This window comes from Lipotes vexillifer, unplaced genomic scaffold (assembly GCF_000442215.2).
Source record: "Lipotes vexillifer unplaced genomic scaffold, Lipotes_vexillifer_v1.1 scaffold639, whole genome shotgun sequence".
Lineage (NCBI taxonomy): Eukaryota > Metazoa > Chordata > Mammalia > Artiodactyla > Lipotidae > Lipotes > Lipotes vexillifer.
In genome coordinates this window covers 4,276,765-4,286,599 of record NW_006786377.1, presented here as the reverse complement: position 1 = coordinate 4,286,599, position 9,835 = coordinate 4,276,765, and the positions used below count along the sequence as shown (strand labels likewise).

At 46.7% G+C, this 9,835-nt stretch overlaps 1 protein-coding gene and 1 pseudogene across 2 annotated transcripts in view; both read left to right on the top strand.

Annotated features, from left to right (window-relative positions):
- UST (uronyl 2-sulfotransferase) overlaps nt 1–9,835 on the top strand; it is a 286,999-nt gene that overhangs the window by 192,820 nt on the left and 84,344 nt on the right. The window lies entirely within an intron of this gene.
- Nucleotides 1,183–9,835, top strand: part of LOC103075081 (serine/threonine-protein kinase 3-like) — a 9,877-nt pseudogene continuing 1,224 nt past the window's right edge.

The window sequence follows — 9,835 nt, the reverse complement described above, 5'->3', positions numbered from 1 at the left end:
CCCCGCCGAGAGAGAGAGATGTCTTTGACACCCGTTTGTCCTGAAGTATGTACAAAGGGATTTTGGGGGAAAGGAGGGGTCATGAGACAGCCGTGAGCTTGGAGCCTTTGCGAGGGGAGAACGGAACGCCACCAGCCACCACCTGAGATGTCACCGAATAACCACACGCACAGCCAAGTGTGTGGCTTGACGCAGTCAGTGGGCTGTCCGCATATTAGCGCATTCATCCCCAGGGCATCCTCTGGTGTAGGTATTAGCAACCCCTCTTCAACCCCTTTTTACAGTAAGACCCCTACATACGAACGAGTTTCATCCCAAGAGCGCATTCATAGCCCAATTTGTTCATAAGTCCAACAAAGTTAGCCTAGGTACCCAACTAACACACTCGGTATATTTATCAATAGTACTGTACTGTAATAGGTTTATAATACTTTTCACACAAATAATACGTAAAAAACAGACACAAAATATAAAGAAAACATTTTTAATCTTCCAGTACAGTACCTTGAAAAGTACAATAGTAGCAGCTACATCACCACTGCTTTTACGCTTACTTCCAGACATCCTGGGCTTGAAATAAAGATCCTGTACCACTGTATTCTATACAGGACTGTACAGTAAAGTACAGAAAAGCACAACCACTTGTAGAGGAGGCACGCTCATGACAATATACACCAGACACGTGAACTAACTTACCTGATTGGACATGTGAACGCACGTTCGCATCTTTGAAAGCTCACAACTTGAAGGTTCGTATGTAGGGGGCTTACTGTGTAGACTAGGAAGGCAACTCTGAGAGGCTAAGTGGATAAGACCATACCTTGAACATGAGGAGGTGTGTTAGGCTGCATTAGTTACAAGGAGTTCAGGTCCACTCAGGTTGCCTCAGCGGAAGTGAAAAGTAAGAGTTATCATTAGGATGTATCTGGTAATGAGGACAGAAGGGCCACAACTTCCAGCAAAGACCAGGAGATGCCACGCAGAGCCAGGCCACATGGGAAGAGCAAAGAGCAGAGCGCAGCTCAGCCTCCCTGCGGGAAAACTAGAAGTTGTTCAGAACGGGAGCCGGGTCCAGCGACGGGGTTATGTGGGCACCCAGTCAGCCCAGGGGTTCCCTTCTCCCTGTTCCCTGGTTCTTGACACACTTCAGCCGCTTGCTGCGCTCTCCTCTCTGCTCCCACGATGGATGCTTCCTGGTGTTTGTCTGTAGCTCACATTCAGGCTTCTAAGAGTGACTTATTCATCCACTTGGTCACTCTGACCAGCCATAGGTCACGTTTGGCTGCCCCTGGGACAAGTCTCATCCGTGCTGTGTTCAAGGGTGTGGTCAGACAGATGGGACAGGATGGAGTCAACTCCAGGTATAGTGTTTGTGTTAATTTCCCATTACTGCTGTGGCAATTCACCACACACTTAGTGGGTTAAACTACCGACATTTCTAATCTTCTAGTTCTGTAGGTCAGCAGTCTGACACCAGTGGGCTAGACTCAAGGTGTTGGCAAAGCTGATTTTTTTTTTTTAAGATTTTTTTTTTTATGTGGACCATTTTTTAAAGTCTTTATTGAATTTGTTACCATACTGCTTCTGTTTTTTTTTGTTTTGGGTTTTTGGCCACGAGGCATAGTGGAATCTTAGCTCTGCGACCAGGGATCAAACCTGAACCCCCTGCATTGGAAGGGGGATTCTTAGCCCCTGGACCACGAGGGAAGTCTCCAAAGCTGATTCCTTTTTGAAGGCTTGAGGGGAAGACCCTGTTCATCTGGGTGGTTGAGACTCCATGTCCTGTGGTTGTAGACTGAGATCCCATTTTCTTGCCGGTGGTCAGATGTGTGCCGTTCTCATTCTCTAGAGGCATCTACGCTCCTTAAACCGTGGCTCCCTCCCTCCCATCTTCCAAGTAACTGGTGGTGGGTTGAGTACCTCCCAAGCTTGACATTTCTCCCCCTTCTTCTTCTTTTCTTTTTTTTTAAATTTAATTAGTCAATCAATTAATTTTTGGCTGTGTTGGGTCTTCATTGCTGCACATGGACTTTCTCTAGTTGCGGTGAGTGGGGGCTACTCTTCATTGCAGCGCGTGAACTTCTCAATGCAGTTGAGGAGCACGGGCTCTAGGCACATGGGCTTCAGTAGCTGTGGCTGGCGGGCTCAGTAGCTGTGGCTCACGGGCTGTAGAGCGCAGGCTCAGTAGTTGTGGCGCACGGGCTTAGTTGCTCCGCGGGACGTGGGATCTTCCCGGACCAGGGCTCGAACCCGTGTCCCCTGCGTTGGCAGGCGGGTTCCTAACCACTGCGCCGCCAGGGAAGCCCTCTCCTCCTCGCTTCTTCCATCTCATTTGTCCAACCAGCTGAGAAGAGTTCTCCACTTTTAAAGATTTCTGTGAACCGACTGGGCCCACCCAGATAATCTGGAATCATCTCCCCATCTCAAGGACTGTAACGTTAATCACATCTGCAGAATCCTCTTTGCCGTATCAGGTCCCATAGTCACAGGTCCCAGGGATTAAGGGTGTAGACGCCTTTGGGGTCTATCATCCTGCCCACCACAGTGTCACCTAGGACTGCGGGGACTCAGGGGCCTGTGGAGGGGTTGTGAGCATGACAGGCATTTTGAAACTTAGCTTGTCCCAGCCACCGGTGGGGAGCCCGAGTCTGGCTTTCCACTGTGGCATGCTGCCATGCAGTGGCACCAAACTATGGCTTTCCTGTCTCTGGTCTGCAAAACCAAGGGGCCAGTCATACATTTCATTTTTACTCCTATGGGTGACTTATTCATCCATCCATCTACTCATTCATCATTCATTTATTCATTCAATAAATATGGATTTAGTATTCTGTGTGACAAGCACAATAATAACTGGAAATAAAACGCTGAGCAAAATTAGACCCCGTGTCTGTCCTCACAGAGCTCAGAGTCCTGAGAGGGAAACAGGTATTAATCCCCAAACCACACAGATTCATGTGAAATAGTAACTGCATCACATTTTGCAACACAGAGAGATGTGCCACTGTCCAGGCATAGAATGGGGTAGTTGGCAAGTCTAGAAGTCAGAGAAGTGATGGTTGAACTGAGATGTGAATAGAAAGAGGAGAAAGAAGAATATCCAGACATTGGGAACAGCACATGTAAAGGTCCTGTGGCAGAAGGGAGCAAAGTGAGCACGGGGGAAGAAGCAGGGAGGCCGGAGTGGGGTGAGGGAGGGAGACGGTCAGTGGCCTGGTGAGTGACGGAGGGAGGGAGAGCTGAACCCCACAGTGTGAGCAGACAGGGGTCAGGCCCCACAGAACCTCCCAGGGCTTGTTCAAGAGGACTGGGGAGACACTAAGGGATTTAAAGCAGGGCTGGGGATGGGGGAGCATGTTTACATGGGATCCTAAAACTTACATTTTGGAAAAAAATTACTTTAGCTTCAACATACAGAGTAGAAAAGGGCTCCAGTTAATCTGAGGCTACTGCAGTGATCAAGGGGGAGATAAACAATCAAGGAACAGGTATTTATGGAGCGAGGACCATGTGTGATGAGCAGCTCTAGGGGCAGGGGCAGTGATGGGGGCGCATTTACAGTGCAGGGGGCACCTCACTGCCCTTCCAGTTGCTAACTGCCTGGCTGGCAACAGAAGGCCCCAACTTGAGGAGTTGTCATTGGCTGGGACAGGTTTAATTAGCAAAAGAATGATGCAGACACTGGAGAATTCAGGAGAAGAAACATCCGTGAGAGGTGGGATCTTTGTGGGAGGCTTCCTGGACGAGGTGGGAGCTCAGTCTTTGGGGACGGCTGCAGATTCAGGCAGGGGTGAGGGTCAGGAGAACCGTAGGAGCAGAGCGTTTGTGTAAAAGCCCGAGAGCCCGAGGCTTGCGCTATGGTCAGCCACCCAGCTTGGCTGGAGCAGAGGGTTTAGGGAGGCAAGGAGCTTTGGGACTGAGAAGCGATTCTCCAGATGTCCCCGAGGAGGCTGCCAAATCAGCTTTGCCTGACCTGCTTTCTCAATGGAAGGTCCCATCAGGAGCATCAAATCCAAGCTGCCAGAGCGCAGCCAGGTGCATCCCGCTGGCCACCTGTCAGCTGAGCTCATCTGCTCCGGACCCCTGCGTCTCGCTGTGAGTCAGCGACCAGCTGCAGCTGCCTCCTTGCTGGGGGCTCAGCCCTGCACCCCAGCTGGGACAGATGGCTCAGATTTATGAAGGTGGTGGGTCTCAGCCCGGCCTCTCATTGGAATCACCTGGGAGGCTTTTAAAACTACTGATGCCTGGGTCCCACACCCAAAGATTCTGGTTTAATCGGTCAGGGGTGCAGGCTGGGCCTTGGGACTTTTTAAAAGCCGGAAGTGAGGCCAGCATGTAGCTAAGGCTGAGAACTACTGAGAAATAACAAAACATCCATTCTTGTCTGTATTAGCAGGAGCTATTTTTACTGAGAGATATACCTCCCGAATATCGTCTAGAAGCTTACTTTCTATATCCTCTGCACATTTGGGAAAGCTCTGTTTGCCTTCCCCTCAGGAATTTTTTTATTTGTTAGACTTTTAGTTGGCATGTGCAAATAAATGTCATTAAAGGAGTTTGATCGTATAGTGTAAGATTTGTTGTATTTATGAATACTCTGTGTAGGTCTTAAGTCAGGCTTTCTTTTAAACTGAAGTGGGAAACCAAAGAGTATATTATACTGTACATTTAAGATCTCACTTTAGGAAGCGTGCTTTAGGCAATAAAACAGAGAGTAAGTACTTTGATGAATAAAATATTGTAGCATGAAGACATCTTCTTATTTGGCCAATGAGGCACTTAGAATCCAATGCCATTTTTCCAGAGAGACGTGCGTCACTCTTTAAATGCAGGCCAGTTCATAAAATACAATAAATGCTAAATTTAAAGACATGGATGAATAGAGCTACACTTTCAATGCAGTCAGGAAATGTTCTTTAAAATAATGTTTTTTAAATGCAGCCAGGGAGCTTGCTATTCAAAGAAGTTATGCAGTGAAGTTTTATATAAAGTAAAAAACTAATGGCTCAATTTATCTGTGTTAAAAATTTGAATTTCATATCCTACACTTGTTTTCCAGAACCTGGCACACCTCTGTAGTTTTCCTCAATTTGCTTTGCCAGATTGTAATATTTTTTTCACCGCCCAACTGTTTTACATACACAGCATAAATTCCCCAAAGGCAGAACGACCTCCAAACGTGTTCTTAAAAATATTTCATGAACTCTAAAGACAGGAAAAGTAAGTGTAAAACATCTAAGAGATTTATTGGAATCTCAGCTTGAATTCTAATTGCAAGTACTTATGAAAATGTCAAAATTAACATGAAAAACATGGCAGTTTTTCTAATAACTGTAAATTGCATTAGATAGTGTGTAATTGGAAAACTGCTTGCTTCGCTCAGGCTGTCTCAAAACAAGTCTTAGAATCTGTTAGCTGCAGCAGCCTTGCCCTCTAATGGCTGTAAATTGAAGGACAAGGCTAAATACTTTCGACTACAGGGAGGATAGAAACTAAGCAGAGGGATATGGCACCATGTCAGGAGACTCTTCCCTGACATGACATGAATCTTCATTCATGATTAAATGAAAGAATTTTAACCAAAGCCTACTCGATTTCAAGTCAAATGAAGCTTTTTAAAAATGGCTCTGCATTTCATATTACAAACTAAAAACACAATGGAATTGTATCAACATGTAGCTAAATGTTTCTATACTCTTTTTTTTTTTTTTTTGCATTGAAAAAAAAATGCACCGGTATGACTTTTTTTTTTTTTAAGGGGAGGGTTTTTTTTTTTTTTTTTTTTGCGATATGTGGGCCTCTCACTGTCGTGGCCTCTCCCGTTGCCGGACGCGCAAGCTCAGCGCCCATGGCTCACGGGCCCAGCCGCTCCGCGGCACGTGGGATCCTCCCGGACCGGGGCACGAACCCGTATCCCCTGCATCGGCAGGCGGACTCTCAACCACTGCGCCACCAGGGAGGCCCGGGAGGGGTTTTTTTTAATTAATTAATTTATTTGTTTTTATTTTTGCCTGTGTTGGGTCTTCATTCCTGTGCTCAGGCTTTCTCTAGTTGTGGCGAGCGGGGGCTACTCTTTGTTGCAGTGCACAGGCTTCTCGTTGCGGTGGCTTCTCTTGTTGCCAAGCACGGGCTCTAGGCGCACGGGCCTCAGTAGTTGTGGCACGTGGGCTCAGTAGTGTGGCTCGAGGGCTCTAGAGTGCAGGCTCAGTAGTTGTGGTGCACGGGCTTAGTTGCTCTGCGGCATGTGGGATCTTCCCGGACCGGGGCTCGAACCCGTGTCCCCTGCATTGGCTGGCGGATTCTTAACCACTGAGCCACCAGGGAGGCCCCTGGTATGACTTTTATAGTGAGATGGCTGCCCCTTCACCACCCTGCAGAGTTTTAAACACTCACTGCCAGTTTTTGAAATAAACTAAACTCTTGGATGAGACTTGTCAAAAGAATCAGCAGTTGCATAAAAGAAAGTTATCAAGTTTAATAAGAGACAGAGGAAACTTTGTTGACGATGAAATCTCACTATAATTATGGCATTCCATATCTGACCACTATTAATAAATAAAAACCCTATGAGATTAAGAAAAGTGATCTAAACCAAGACAATAGGGAGTTCCCTTGTGGCCTAGTGGTTAGGGGCTTTCACTGCTCCGGCCTGGGTTCAATCCCTGGTTGGGGAAATGAGATCCCTCAAGCCATACGGCATGGCCAAAAAAATTTTTTAAAAAACCAAGACAATAAGATTAACCTCAGCCAACCTTGATCATCTTTATTTCTCCAGGTAATTATTACTTGGTGTGAATTATATTTATTTTTTACATGCTAATATAAATAATATATATTTTTTACTTGTTAATATATATTGCTTCTAAAATCCTTCAAATTATTTCACATTTGTATATGTCTTCTATGTTTAACTAAAAAATAATTCTCTCAGATGGTAGGGCATGATCTCCTCTTTTAATCCCAGCACCCTTCACAGCCACCTGGCCAACACCCAGCCCAACTTTCAGCACATACTTAATAATAGATACAAATGTGGACCAAGCACCAATGTTTGCCTCTTCTCTCCACTTACAACTTCAGTATATTTTGAACACCTGCAAAGCGTCAGGCATTGTGATGGGAATAGCTGTGGCAAGATGAGCATCTGTCCCTACCCTCTGCCTCTACCGCACACAAAGAAACCCATCTCCTCCTGTATTCCATTAATAGTGTGATACCCCTGTCGGTTCAGTCACCCATACAAGAGACTCTGGAGTCATCCCTGCCTGCTTTCTTTCCCCAACCCCCCAACCCATATGCAATCAGTCACCAGCTTAACCTGGAATCCTCCTGAAAGCAGAGCCTGAGGCAAGGGTTTGGATGAAGGGTTTTAGAATTTGGACAGTGATCCCAGGGACTAGGAGTGGGGGACTGGAGAGAGAGGGAAGGAGGGAAGATTAACACAAGGGTGTGTCCTGACATTGGTCACTCCCGTGGAAACCGAGGCTCAAGCCTGCCAGTACTGTGGGAGGACAGGGTAGAATTTGCCCTAGAATGTTTCTGACTGAGGAAAGCAGAAAGCATTTACCCACGGCTTTCATCGTTTGTTGTCAGGTTCACCTCATGAAGCCTTAACTCCCCGCACATCTGGGCTGTGCACACAGGGGGGCCATGTGGGTTCGTCTGGGTGTAGCACTGGGAACAGAAAGCGAGGTTGCTCTCAGGTTACTTCTGCGTGAATCTCGTGGCTGCAGCAATGGCTAGAGAAAAAGTGGCCAAGAGGATGGGAGGCAGGGCACAAGAGTCCAGCTGCCAAGACTGTCACTTCTTCCTCCTTGACGTCTCTCAGATCATTCCCCATCAGGGTCATCAACAAAGCCCTCCTCATGTTCTACCCAGATATCTGCAAAAGCCTCATAGGCGGTCAGCCTGGCTCCAGTTCATCTTCCAACCCACAGTCATAGCATCTAGTGTGCAAATCTGACATTGTTTTTCTCCTGCTTAAAACTCTTCTGTGTCTTTCTGTTCCCTAGGTGTAATGTCAGCTGTTGATATTGTTATAATATTATCATAATATTTAGGGTTGTTTGGCCTGAGGCGACCCAGCACTGGAGCATGCAGGCTCTTTGGTGGTGCTAATGGCGGGAGGGCTCACGCCAAGGAGTACTTCCCAGAACTTCTGCTGGCAGTGTCCTTGTCCCGGCAGTGAGCCACAGCCACCCCCCGCCTCTGCAAGATACCCTCCAACACCAACAGGGAGGTCTGGCTCCGTCTCCTACGGAGTCACTGCTCCTTCCCCCTGCGTCCCGATGCGCACACTACCCTGTGTGTGCCCTTCATGAGTGGAGTCTCTGTTTCCCCCAGTCCTGTCGAAGTCCTGCAGGCAAACCCTGCTAGCCTTCAAAGTCTGATTCTCTGGGAATTCCTCCTCCTGTTGCCAGACCCCCAGGCTATTTTTTTAATTCCCACAAACCCACCACCAACATTCAGGAAGCCAGAACTTTGTTCTGATGGTTTCACCAATTTTGTTAAAAAGTGCCTAGTGAAGAATCCTGAGCAGAGAGCTACTGCAACACAGCGTTTACAGCACCCTTTTATCAGGAATGCAAAACCTGTATCAATTTTAAGAGACTTGATCACAGAAGCTATGGAAATCAAGGCTAAAAGACATGAGGAATAGAGCGAGAATTGGAAGAGGAAGAAGAAAATTCAGATGAAGATGAGCTGTATTCCCACACCGTGGTGAAGACTAGCTCAGAGAGCGTGCGCGCCATGAGGCCCACAAGCACGATGAGTGAAGGGGCCCAGACCATGATTGAACATAACAGCACAGTGTTAGAGTCTGACTTGGGGCCATGGTGATAAACAGTGAGGATGAGGGAGAAGATGGAACTATGAAAAGAAATGCAACTTCACCACAAGTACAAAGACCGTCTTTCATGGATTACTTTGATAAACAGGACTTCAAAATAAGAGTCATGAAAACTGTAATCAGAATATGCATGAGCCCTTCCCTATGTCCAAAAATGTCTTTCCTGATAACTGGAAAGTTCCTCAAGATGCAGGCTTTGACTTTGGGCTTCCCCGGTGGCGCAGTGGTTGAGAATCTGCTCCAGTGCAGCAGACACGGGTTCGCTCCCTGGTCCAGGAAGATCCCACATGCCGTGGAGCATCTAAGCCCGTGCGCCACAACTGCTGAGCCCGTGTGCCTAGAGCCCGTGCTTCGCAACAAGAGAAACCGCCACAATGAGAGGCCCGCGCACCGCAACGAAGAGTAGCCCCCGCTCGCCGCAACTAGAGAAAGCCCGCGCACAGCAACGAAGACCCAACACAGCCAAACATAAATAAATAAATACATCTATTTTTAAAAATATATTATCATAATATTTAACCAAAAAGCATCACAACCGCATGTGAATCTACAATTATCTCAGTGAAAAACTTCAATGAAAAGAAGCTTCACAAACCAAGAGAAAAAGGATAGGTTAACCGATGAATAGCATAGGAAAAATGCAAGTGAGAGTGAGCCAGTTTTGGAAACAGGATGTGTGAGAAGCGTGGTTTGATTAACACGTATTTATTTAGGAAAGCAGTAAGTCAAGGCTGGCAGGACAGGACCAGATTACTGAGGGTCTTGAAAGCTGCAGAAAGGACTTGAAAATTCATCATAGAAGGCAGGACTCAAGCGTCTTGAGCAAGGAATTAAATGTCAGGATGTGAAATGCTGCTTCTAAGTCGTGTGTTACACTTGAAAGACCTTCTTCGCTCTGAAGCTATTAAAAAAATTCTCCATGGTGTCTTCCGGAGTTTTTGTTGTAATTCCTGTTGTCTAATATAAAATCTTTGATCCATTCCT